This window comes from Equus asinus, chromosome 5 (genome assembly GCF_041296235.1).
Source record: "Equus asinus isolate D_3611 breed Donkey chromosome 5, EquAss-T2T_v2, whole genome shotgun sequence".
Taxonomy (NCBI): domain Eukaryota; kingdom Metazoa; phylum Chordata; class Mammalia; order Perissodactyla; family Equidae; genus Equus; species Equus asinus.
The window spans coordinates 108,027,756-108,039,865 of NC_091794.1; the positions used below are offsets into that span (position 1 = coordinate 108,027,756).

The window sequence follows — 12,110 nt, forward strand, 5'->3', positions numbered from 1 at the left end:
TGGTACATTGTTACAGCAGCCCCAGGAAACCAACACAGATGCCTACTAGATACCCAAGGTCAGGAGTGAGGGGAGAGTTGGGGGCTGAAGATGCAATTTGGAGATATAACTCTAACACCATGAGCAAACAGACTGGACTTCACTATACAGCCAAATCCAGCAATCTGCTGTCTACAGGAGTTATGTAAACTGAACAGACGTCAACCTTTGAAGTAACAAGATGGTCTACATTCTAAGACACCTGCACAAATTTAAGAAGAGCAGAGCAGATTACCATCCTATCAGATTAAGTCAATGTCACACAAGAAGCATTAGCAGTTAAAGTCACCATATAATGGCAGACAATAAAAAATAACACTCAATTCATGATCCAACGAATGTAATAAAGATGTCTTAAATGGAGGAAATGCAGCAAACAGACATATATAATGGTAACCAATGACCTCAATAGTTACCAAAGCAATAGAATTAAATATCAAAGAATTACACAAAGAAAGTAGCCCAGGATGATACAATAAGCACAATAGAATTAACAGGTGTGAGTGGAGAAAAGTGAAGAGTAGAACAATAGGAGTAGAACTTCCTTTTCAAGTACACTTCTGTCTAATAAAACGTTACCACCTTCTAGAACAGAACTTGGTCGTATCCTTAAACCCAAACCACAATAAAAACAAAAAGTGAACAAGAGGAGGAAGTACCCTGAAGCAATCAAAACTTACAAATAGTGAAACAACACCAAGGACGGAACAACCTTCAGAACGTCTGACCGCTTTTACAGGGATAAAGATAAGTGTAATACCTCAATTTATAGAATGCTGTCTTAAGTTAAAAATCACGTCCATTAGGTTCTTGGGTGTGAGAAAAGTCAGCCCAGGGCTCCATCTTCCCTCTGATTCTCGTGGTTGGCTTGGTGGCTTGCTCAGGCCCAGCGGGCCCTCCCCAGAGCTCAGGCCCATCTGGAGGGAACAGGCTGGGCTTTTCATGGAGAAGCTGTTGTTCCCCTTACAGAAACTTTACTAAGTTTTCCTTTGTTTTCCTGAAAATTCCCTTAAGATGCCCATTTTTAAAGAAATTTCATTGCACCTAAACCTCAGGTCCAAATTTTTATTCCAGCAGCAAGATAATCAAATTAAAAACTGTGTAGAATCCATTTTTAACAAACGATGATCCTCAGACTCCAGTGAGTTTAAGTGGGTGTCTGGCAGCGGCAGGGATTTCCTGTCTCTTCTGTTTGATGAAATCTCTAGTTATGACATTGTTATGTCACCAAGACACACAGCTTGCCAAACCTCATCTTAGACATTTATGTGGGTTTTCCCGAATTCCCTTCAGCAACTTAAATCCTAGATGTTATTGCCAGCTACCAGGGAAATTAAATAGGGAATATTCAGGAAATATAAGTGACTAACAGTTAGCAATTGCACAACTCTTTCTCATGGGCATTTTCCATGGCTGGGAAACGAACTTGAGGGTACAGTGGAACACAGTAAAATGTTCACAGACATCCTGAGGTTCAGAGTCTACAGACATGTGGAGAAATTTCTAGTCCTGTTCCTGGAAGGACTAAATGTTTTCGTTGTAAACTCTGCCTGGGGCTTGTTCGGGTATATCTTAGTAGTCATGATTAAACACAATCGGAATTTCACGCTAGCAAAGGTCAATGTTCAAAAGTTTTATAGATACACAATCACCTTTCTCTCCTAAAAATAATGAATCTGTAATCATCTGAAATCCAGAACTGTCAAAAGAAACACATTTATAACTTCCTATTCAAATGTAACATTCCACAATCATTTGAGATTGTATTATTATACCTTTGTGGAAAGACAGAAAATCTAAATAATAAGTGCTAATTTTTTGCCTAAATATAGAATGGGGAAAATGTTAAGAGATAACCAAATATGGACATTACTCAATAGTGTGACAAAACTTCTAGAGATGAGGGATCCCAGGAAAGGAGCATAATTCTTAGGGAAGCAAAGAACGTAAACAGTATCAGCAATCTCAGATCACACTCGAGCGCAAGGAGACAGAACCACCAAAGGCCGGGGGCACAATACACACCTGCTTGAAATGGACTAAAAAAAATACATGCCACAAAACGGAAAACAGCTTTTTTTTTTACCAGGGTCCTTTATATCTGGAATCCTCTCTATTTTTAGATATAATAGGAATTAAACTTCACTTTTATAATAGACCTATTTTATCTTAGATTTTTCTGTGGTGGTTGAGTTTAGTTATTAATTTCAATATTAGTGTGTAAATGCACCCAAAGTAGGGAAGTTTTTAAGTTGAAAAGGTTCTCTTTCTCTCTTACTCCCTCTCTTTCTCTATAAAAAGCAATAAAACATTTTAAAAGCATACTTGTTATTTATGAAAAATGTACTTATCTAAAGTAAAGTTCTGTGCCCTATATCTTAAAACGAGGAAACAGTCACTTATCTTCCAGATATCTATGTATCTGTAAATTTCCAATTTCTTTAGAAGAGAAGACATCTATCATCTATTTTTGTGAAGTTGTTTCTTATTTTAAACTATTTATATTAAGTGCTTAATCACAAAATAAGTAGCATGTGCTTTCTCTGTCCCCAACTATCCTGTAACTAACAAAAAGAGGTGAAAACCTCAGCATGTCTAAAATCCTGCTTGTGTGAAATGTTCTTTGTACCTACTGACCTCACCTCACAAACCAATAAATTGTTCAACTCTGTTCTAGTCTAACCCTCCAGAATACACATTAGAGCCAGATGGAAATTCCACTGACTAAATTAAAACACACTAATTGGGCATCAAATTTCTCCTGAAAATGTTCCTTCCCAGCATCAGAGATGAGGTATCATGTGGGTGTCGGATGTACGACTAAGAGGAAATTCATCCGTTCTGTACAAATAAATCATTCAGATTCACTTTACTAACCTTTCTTATTGGCTCCTGGAAATGATAAATGTAGGATGTGGGGAATTTAACTGCTCAGGCATTCAAAAGGTTTACCCACTGAATGGAAACAAGAATAATGGAAACAAGACAGCTGAATCGTTTCTAGATAAGATGTGTTCCTCTGCAGAACAATTCGAGAAAATCAAAGGCTACATCTGGGATACAGACACACACAGATGTTCTTACCCCCATGGCGATGCAAGCAAAAATGTCTGTAGTTCAAACAATATGCTACATAAATATTTTAAAGAACTGCTCTTAAGACTTTCTGTTCTAACTTTAATTCCTAACTCGTGACATCACCAAAAACACAGTGAATAAAATTACCCTTACACTTAGGGAATTCCCATCAGCATATCATCCAGGTCCATGAACTGCAACGAACACAACAGTTTTCCAGCTACTGCACAGTTTTCACGAGGATTCAAAGATTACTTGAACCTCCAAATTTTGTTCAGAATAGTTGACCTGACCTCAACATCACTGATTTTGTTTGTATGGGCTTTAAAAGGCACTGTAGGGGCCGGCCCAGTGGTTCAGTGGTTAAGTGTGCAAGTTCCGCTTTGGGGGCCCGGGGTTCGCCGGTTGGGATCCCAGGTGCGGACATGGCACCGCTTGGCACCCATGCTGTGGTAGGCGTCCCACATATAAAGTAGAGGAAGATGGACACGGATGTGAGCTCAGGGCCAGCCTTTCTCAGCGAAAAGAGGACGATTGGCAGCAGTTAGCTCAGGGCTAATCTTCCTCAAAAAAAAAAAAAGGCTCTGTATTCCTCAGGTCAGGGTCAACATCAACAGTGACAAATCATGGTAACAGCATGTATCCTTGATATGATGTGATGAAAATGACACTTTACCTCTATGGTCTTCCTCCCCAAAACCAATAACATCATGAGAAAAATATTAGATAAATCCCAATGAGGGACATTCGACAAAATACCAGACCAGGCACCTCAAAACTGTGAAGATCATCACAAACAGGAAGTCTGAGAAACTGTCACAGTCAAGGGAAGTCTAAGGAGACACGATGACCAAATGTTATACAATGTCTTGGATGAGCTTCTGCAACACAAACAGGATATTAGGTAAAAACTAAGGAAATTCAAGTAAACAATGGACTTTAGTTGATAATAATGTATCAATATTGATTCATTAATTGTAAGTAAGTTAATCATATGGGAACCTGGGCGCAGGGTCTATGGGAAGTCTGTACTAGCTTCTCAATTTTTCTGTAAATCTAAAATTGTCCTAAAAATTAAGCCTATTGTAAAAACCTATACGGCTATTTTTTAAATGCCAGAGCTTCATGTCTACAACTTACTTGTAAATTGTTGTAAATAAAAATTATACAGATAGAGAGAAATAGAGAGGGAAAAGAATAAGACAAATGTAATAAAATGCTAACATTTGAGGACTCTGGGTGAAGGTATTTGAGAATTCTTTGCACTAATCTTGCATCTTTTCTGTAAGTTTGACATTATGTTAAAAAAATTTTTTTAAATCTAAGCTAAAAAATTGACATAAACAAAAAGAAGAGACATACACTAACAGGGGAAAATGTCTGTAACATATGTGATAGACAAGGAATTAATTCCTTGATGTACAAATCATAAGAATAAGGCAATGCCACGATAGAAAAGACAAATGAACAAGCAAGTCACAGAAGAAGTATAAGGACCATTGATGTATCTGTATGTGTGTATGCACATATGTGGACATACATATATATACATACATATTCAACCTCAGTATCAATATAAAGAGAAATGTGCATTTTCTTAAAACTGTGATAAAATTTTGCCTAATGAACTGACCCTCAAAAACAAATAAACAAAGAAAAAGATCTGAAACTAACCAAAAAATCTGAAGTTGGAGAGTGTGTCATCAAATGGGCACTGTACTGCTGGTGGATGTCCCAAGTGGTCCAATAATCTGGTTGCACTTTGGCAATTGAAAAAGTTTTTAAAGATGTTCAGTCCCTTTGATTCAGCATTTCCTTTATGTGGTAGAATTTATCCTGAGGAAATAAGGAGAGAGATGGAAAATTACATACAAGGCAGTTCATTACAATATTATTTATAATAACATTATGTTGAAACTCTAATAGTCAAGACTGGTCACACATGATTCATGCTATATCCATATGATGGATTACTAAGTAGCCATGAAAAATCACATCGTGAAAGAGTGCTTGTTGACAATGTTAACAATATGTACACTGTTAACAGTAGTTATCTTTGGGTGGTGTCATTATTTTGCTGATAATAACCTTCAGACCCCATGAAAAGAGATTCTACATGAGTTGTAGGACATGAGCACAGCTGTGATTCTATTTCTGACCTAATGCAGTGGCTGTAGTGAGTGACTGATAAGCCTAAGGAAGAGCTGAAGATCTACCTTTGAAAATGGCATGGGCTTTACAATAAAATCTGAGTTTTCCCAACTTAAAAAAATGCTATGTATCCATTCATTTTGCAAATATTTAAGTACCCGCTGTATTCAAAATATTATGCTGGGTGCCCTGTGAGGGAAGGAGAGAAGTCTACAAAATTGGGTAAGGGATGTTCTCTGTCTTAAATGAGCTTACAATTTAGCAGTGGTAACCAAATAGCTATAATATAAGGCAGAACACTGGAGGAGGGAGAAAGTATATCCAATTGAGATGAAAATAAAGGAAAAAGTATCTGAGATGAGATCTGAAGATAGAATCATCTTTTAACCAGCTGCTGTTGCCAAGGGAAACACTAGGAATGAAACATGTAAGGATAGTACAGAGAACAGCATGAAAATGGGAGAGAGGTAGGCAAAAAAAGGCTTTTTGAAAAAAGCATGAGTATCCTAATTTGACTGAAAACATGGTAATTGTAAGGAAGTAGAGGGAGCCAGTAATTGCAAAGATAGGCTAAAGACAGAGGATAAAAAGCCTTAAATGCCCATCTAAGAAGTTCAGGCTTAATATCTTAGGCAAGTGTGGTTATTAGAGAAGTAAGAAAATCTGTACTAATAAGATGAATTTGACTTCCATTTCTGGCAGTGAGGTGGACTAGACATCCAGAGAAACCCTCCTGAGGCAGAACAACTCAGTCACAAGCAAAATATTTTAAAACATCTTTATAAATGCATGACCAGATTGGCAAAATGGTAAGTGAAATCCTCAGAGACCTGACAGAGGAAGAAAGCATGACTCCAAATACGTAAGAAAACAATGAAGTTGGCATCTGCTCTGAGGGCATCTGCCAATTCCTGATGGCTGAGAGCAGGGGTCAGGAAACTATGGTCCAAGGGCCACATCTAGCTTCTCGCTTGTTTTTGTAAATAAAGTTTTATCGGAACACAGCCCCACCTATTCATTTATTGTCTATGGCTGCTTTCTCACTGCAACAACAGAGATGAGTAGCTGCAACAGAGACCATACAGCCTGCAAAGCCTAAAATATTTACTATCTGGGCCTTTATGGAACAAGTTTTCTGACTCCTGGCCTTGATTTCTAGTGAGTTGTTTGTGGAATTTGGAAGACAAAGCCAGGTAGGTACCTGCATAGAGTGGGATGCCATAGGAAAGACTGCATAAAATTGGGACCCTAAAAGGTGACACCTTCAATAGATGAATTAGGGAAATATTTGTCCTGATGAGGGAGATAGAGAGGATACTTACTTGTTCATATTCAGTTGTGGTGGAAAGGAAAAAAAGTTTCCCCTGAGAATTCCTTACCACAAGCCCATGCTCACACAGGTCAGAACCCACATTATCTGTCAGTGCCCCCAAAAAAGTCTTAGCCCAAAATTCAGTTTATTCAAGTAATCCTGGCCCTCTAACACCTCTGGGTGTCTAGCATAAACAAATGCCAATCCTTAAATATTCACAGATAAAGTTCCAAAGAATAAAAGTTTCACATCAAAAAGTGCAAAATTCATGAGGAAACAAGTTACTAAAAGGAAAACTGGCAGAAAAAACAAACAGCAGGAGTAGACCAACAAAGACTGTGGATATTGGAATTATTAGATACCAAATATTAAATATTATGTTTACTACAATTAAAGTAATAAAAGAGGATAACAAAGAAGGAAAAAGAGATTATCAAAAATGACCAAGCATATTTGAATTAGAACCAAATACAACATCTAAAAATGACAAATATAATAATTGACATTATAAAATCAATTAATGTTAAGTAGCAGATACAGTTAAAGAAAGTAATAACAAATTGGAAGATAGATTTGAAGAAGTTACACAAAATCTAGCACAGAGAGACAGAAATAGAAAATACATAAGAGATAAGAGACACAAAGGACAGAAAAGAAGGTCTATTATTCCTCTAATCAAAGTTATAGAAGGAAAGAAAAGAATGAGGAAGAGACAATAGAAATAATGCCCAACAATTTTCCAGCACTGATGAAATACAATAATCTTCAGATATAAATGAAAGAACTTGCACAGACCAAGTGTAAATAAACTGCAATGCACAACAGAGAGAAAAGCTTTAAAGACACAGAGAAAAGATAATACCTACAAAAAAGGACAATTAGACTGACGACTAATTTTCCACTAATAATGATAATATTAGAAGACAGTGGAATAATACTTTCTAAGTTCCAAGGAAAAAATTGTCAACTTAGAGTTGTATATACATGAAACTATTTTTCCAGAAGGAGGGTAAAAAAAAAAGACATTTTCAAAAAAAACAAAAACTGACAGCATTTTCAACCAACACATCATCTCTAAAGGAACTTTCAAAAGAAATGTATTGTAAGAAGATAGAAAACTAACCCTAAAATAATACCTGAGGGATAATAAGGAATGATGAACAAAAAAGACATATGGTTAAATCTAAATAAATATTGACTGTATGAACAACAATAACAATGCCCAATTTGTGGTGCTAAAGAGAGAGAAAGTAAAATTCTAGACAAGAAAATGAAAATTGGGAGATACTGATGTGAGTTAACATGTTCTTAAAGTGTTCCTTGAATTTTCAGGAGGGTAAAGATAATAGCTTTAGATTTTGCTGTTAAGTATGCACTTCACAATTTCTAGATAACCACTAAAAAGGAAAAATAGAGGGCATAACTTCTAAGTTGGGGGAAATAGGATGAGAAAAATATGCAATGAGTACCAAGAAAGAAGAGAAAAGAAATTCCTTAAATCAAGACAAATAGAAGGTACAGAATAATATGGTAAAAATGAATTCTAATTATCAGTAAATATATCAGTAATCACAATAATTATAAGTAAACTCTCTAGTTAGAAGACCAAAAATATTTTTTAATCTAGCTCTATGCTTTTGACAAGATTTACCTAAACTTAAGGAAACTCAAAGATTAAAAAGAAAATTTTGGAAAAAGATTCACCAAAGTACTAATTAGAAGAAAGCCAGTGTGAGTACAGCAATATCAAGCAAAGCAAATTTTAAAGCAAAAATTATTACTAGAGGTAAAGGTTCATTACATATTAACAGAATGTTCAATTTGCCAGACAGGTTTAACAACTCCAAACTTGTATGCATCTAATAACATAGCCTCAAAATATCTAAGTAAAAACATCACCAAAACTATTAGAAGAGTAGAGTGAGGGGAGATAGAGAAAGAGCAGAGAGAACAAAAAGAAGCTACTATGATGAGTTACCCAGATCCTCCTTGAGGACTGAAAGCTTTACTTTTAGGATTAGTCTTCATATTTCTAGCATTGCTGCCAGAAAATGACCCTTAGCTGTCAACCTTCTTTGGAAATTGACTCAGCTGAAGAAAATTATATTGCCCAAGGTAACTTGTTCTCCCAAGGGCAATCCACATCCATGACTGGCCAATGAGAGTGGAAGGAATAAAGGCCCAGCTCCCTCTGAAGGGCCAATTCTGCTCCAGACCTTTCCACAGAATCAGCTGAGGCCTACACTGGGCCTGCATCACAGCTCAACTTCTCCTCCTGCTCAAATCTGCTTCTTCCTCCTCCCTTCAACACATCCCAAGAGCACACGCTAATAAATGTCCTCCATCTCAAAGCCTGCTTCCCAAGGAAGTCAATCTGCAACAGACATCCACGGGAGAAGCACCGGCAAGAAACTGAAAATATGTAATGAAAAGTCAGGAAAGAAGATAGGGCTACAATTAGATTTTGGTGGAATTCATATAGAAGTGATCATAAAAGTTTAGGAATTGAGTGAGATGGCTAAGACAGGAACAAATAGAGACAGCTCCAGAGGATGCCTACAGCTAAGCATCAGGGAAGAGAAGAGAAGACTGAGGAGGACTGAGGAGAGGCATCAAAAAGGTAGGACAGTGTAGTGTCATCAAAGTCAAGAAATTCGAGAAATTTGTAAGTTAACAGTGTTAAATGCTTACCTTGCAGATAAGAAAATTGTTGTTGTGGATACTTGACATATACTAAAAACATTCCTTTCCCTTTTCTCTTAGTGCATTCCCTAATTTTACTGTAGGAAACTGTCCCATCCTCAACCCTTAGTTGATGAGCTCCAGATGGAGCTGATTCTACCCACAGTGGGCTCAGGCTCAGCTTGGCCAGTCAGAGCACTGCACTCCCTGGCCTGCAGTTTGAGCTAGTGAGAATCAGGCCCAGGGTTTTTAAACCATTAAATAAGTTCTTCTTCTTTTTTTTTTTTTCATTTGGATCACTCTAGGGTTTGCTGGCAGCCATCTTGCATGCTGCCGAGAAACCTCCAGATGAAGCCAACGCAAAAGCAGACAAAGCCCCAAGCCAGAGAAAGTCCTGATCTGGTGACACCATTTGAGCACCTGAGAAAAGCAGTGCGTGCGGCTACACACCCTTAGACTTTCCCATTACTGAACCACTGAATTCCTTTTTTTAAAAAGATGAATTTGAGTTGAATTTTCTGTCACTAGCAAATTAAAATATCTTAACTGATAACATGAGGATAGATACTCCATATTCAATCTTTTATTCTACTTTTTTCACTAAACACAATGGAAGAAATTGTAGCGGTTAAAAGCAAACTAAGTGCCTAGGTTTGAATCCTCAGTTACCAGCCGTGTGATCCTGGGCATATTGCTTCACCCTGCTCATCAACTGGGTGTAGTAAGAGCATGTACCTGATAGGGTTATTATGGAAGTTAAATTAATTAATATACATAAAGCCCTCGAACAGTGCCTACTTCTTAGTAAATGCTATAAAAGTATTAGGTATTATTACTATTCCTAATTATAAAATCATCAAGCATCACTTTAATAGCTGAACAGATATTCCATATTTTACTTGGGTAGTTGTCCCACTAAGAGGCTAGTTTTTCACTATTATGAATAACACTGCATTGAACAAAGCTTTCTCTTTATTATTATTTCCTTAGTTTACAGTGCTAGTGAAAACACTGGTTCAAAGGGTCAATTTGATTCTCAAAGTTTTTTAGGAGGTAGAATCTACAGCCTTGCTCTGAACACTCTTATTTTGCCTTTTTATATCAATTAGGCATTTGCGCTCACTCAAATCTTCCTTCCTATAATTTAAGTTTATACCTATGATCAAAAAAGTCAACAACTGTGCTGTGTACTATAGGAGATGTAAAATAAATAATCCTCTTACTAGAATCATATGTTCTAATTAATGAGATGGAGCAAATGCTTATAAAGTATTAAAGAACACTTAAAATAGAAGCGACCAGAAAGCCCAAATGAAAGGAAGTTTTTCTGAATTTTACTTTGAAAAAGTAGAAACCAGCAAAAGTATATATAGTAGAGACTTGTTTGTTGAATGAATATAATGATAACCCCAGATGTCCTGAAGTGCCTTCTGCTGCATCAGGATGGTTTACATTAACAGGGAGTACATTTTATTATATTTCTAAATCAGTGAAAACTATATTTTTGTCACATTTCTTTCCCAAACAGCTTTCATTAATCACAACACCCTAAAGTTAATGATATAATCACACGTTTTTTACAACAGAAGAAACTAAGTATAGGAACGGTCACTTGTCTTAATGACACAGTCAAATATGCCTTTTTATTGAAAAAAAAACCAGCTTCCTCTAAAATATCACTCATTCACAATCATTATTTCAAGAAAAGTGTAATCTGGAACATTAATTCCACAATCTTAGATTGACTAAGGAAGAGTCAGAAATAACCCAAAAGACATTATGGTGGCAAATATATTGGCAAATTTAACTAAAGTATCAACCAACATTCATCTAATCTTTATAATGGATTTGAAGTTCATATCTTCTCCTACAAAAGGAGTATTAAACCTAAAGCCTTGAGTTCTAGGGGCGTCTCCACTAGATCTTTGTAACTTTTGCAATGTTGTAGACATCAAAGGATTTATTGTAGAAGACCACGAACATCGACCTGTATTTTCCCCAAAGGAGCCACAGACACCATTCCTCTTACCCTGAGTGGGTGAAGACCAAGGAGCTGACCAAAACTCTGCATTTGTCTCTCTCTCTCTGCCTGCCTTCTTGTCTCCTGTCTGAGCCATAATTACTGCCAAGGATAGGTACAGGTCTTCATGTCCCAGAGTTAGAAGAACTGACGCCCTAGCCAGAAACGATAAGTCAGAACTCAGAAGATAACCTAGCACTCCCAGCCCCAAATTATAACTCTTTTGGTCACACAGTGCCTATGGCAACAAGAGTAACCTTTCTAACATGCAAATTTAAACATTTCACTGTCCACTTTAAACCTCTGCAGCGGCTCCCCAATTTTAGAACAGTCTGAACTTCTTAACATGGGTTGTACAGTCAAGTAAAACCCAGCCCCTCCTTAACCTCTCCAACCTCATCTCTTACCTTCTTGTCATTGACAGTGAACTTGACCTCCTCAAACGTCACATTCTGAATATTTGCTGTTTGCCCTGCCAAGAACATTCTTCCCCCTTTATCTCACTGCTGAAGCATCCTTCAGTTCTCAGCGTAGACCTCCCTTCATCTGGGCTGGTGCCTCTCTTATTATTTCCATAGCACCCTGCTGGCCCCCATCACAGCATTTCATCACAACATCCTGTGTGCTTGTCCATAACCCCCACACTGACAGTTCTCTGAGGGGAGTGTTTGTATCTCTCTTGCTCACTATTGGGTACCTAGTATGGACTGGTACATAGTAGGAGTTCAATAGATACTTATTGATGGATGAATGAAAAAATGAATAAAGTTAGAAATTCCAAGAAGAGTTGGTGTTCACTCAGTTCTTACAATGCTACTGGACCCAGTC

At 37.1% G+C, this 12,110-nt stretch overlaps 1 long non-coding RNA gene across 1 annotated transcript; it reads right to left on the reverse strand.

The window, feature by feature from the left end:
• Positions 1–1,092: 1,092 nt before the first annotated feature.
• Positions 1,093–11,437, reverse strand: LOC123285647 (uncharacterized). The gene is made up of 3 exons (XR_006527424.2): positions 11,292–11,437; positions 4,792–4,953; positions 1,093–3,998 (listed from the first exon to the last, which is right to left on the reverse strand). It is a non-coding gene; the product is annotated as an uncharacterized lncRNA (long non-coding RNA).
• Between the last annotated feature and the right edge of the window lie 673 nt (positions 11,438–12,110).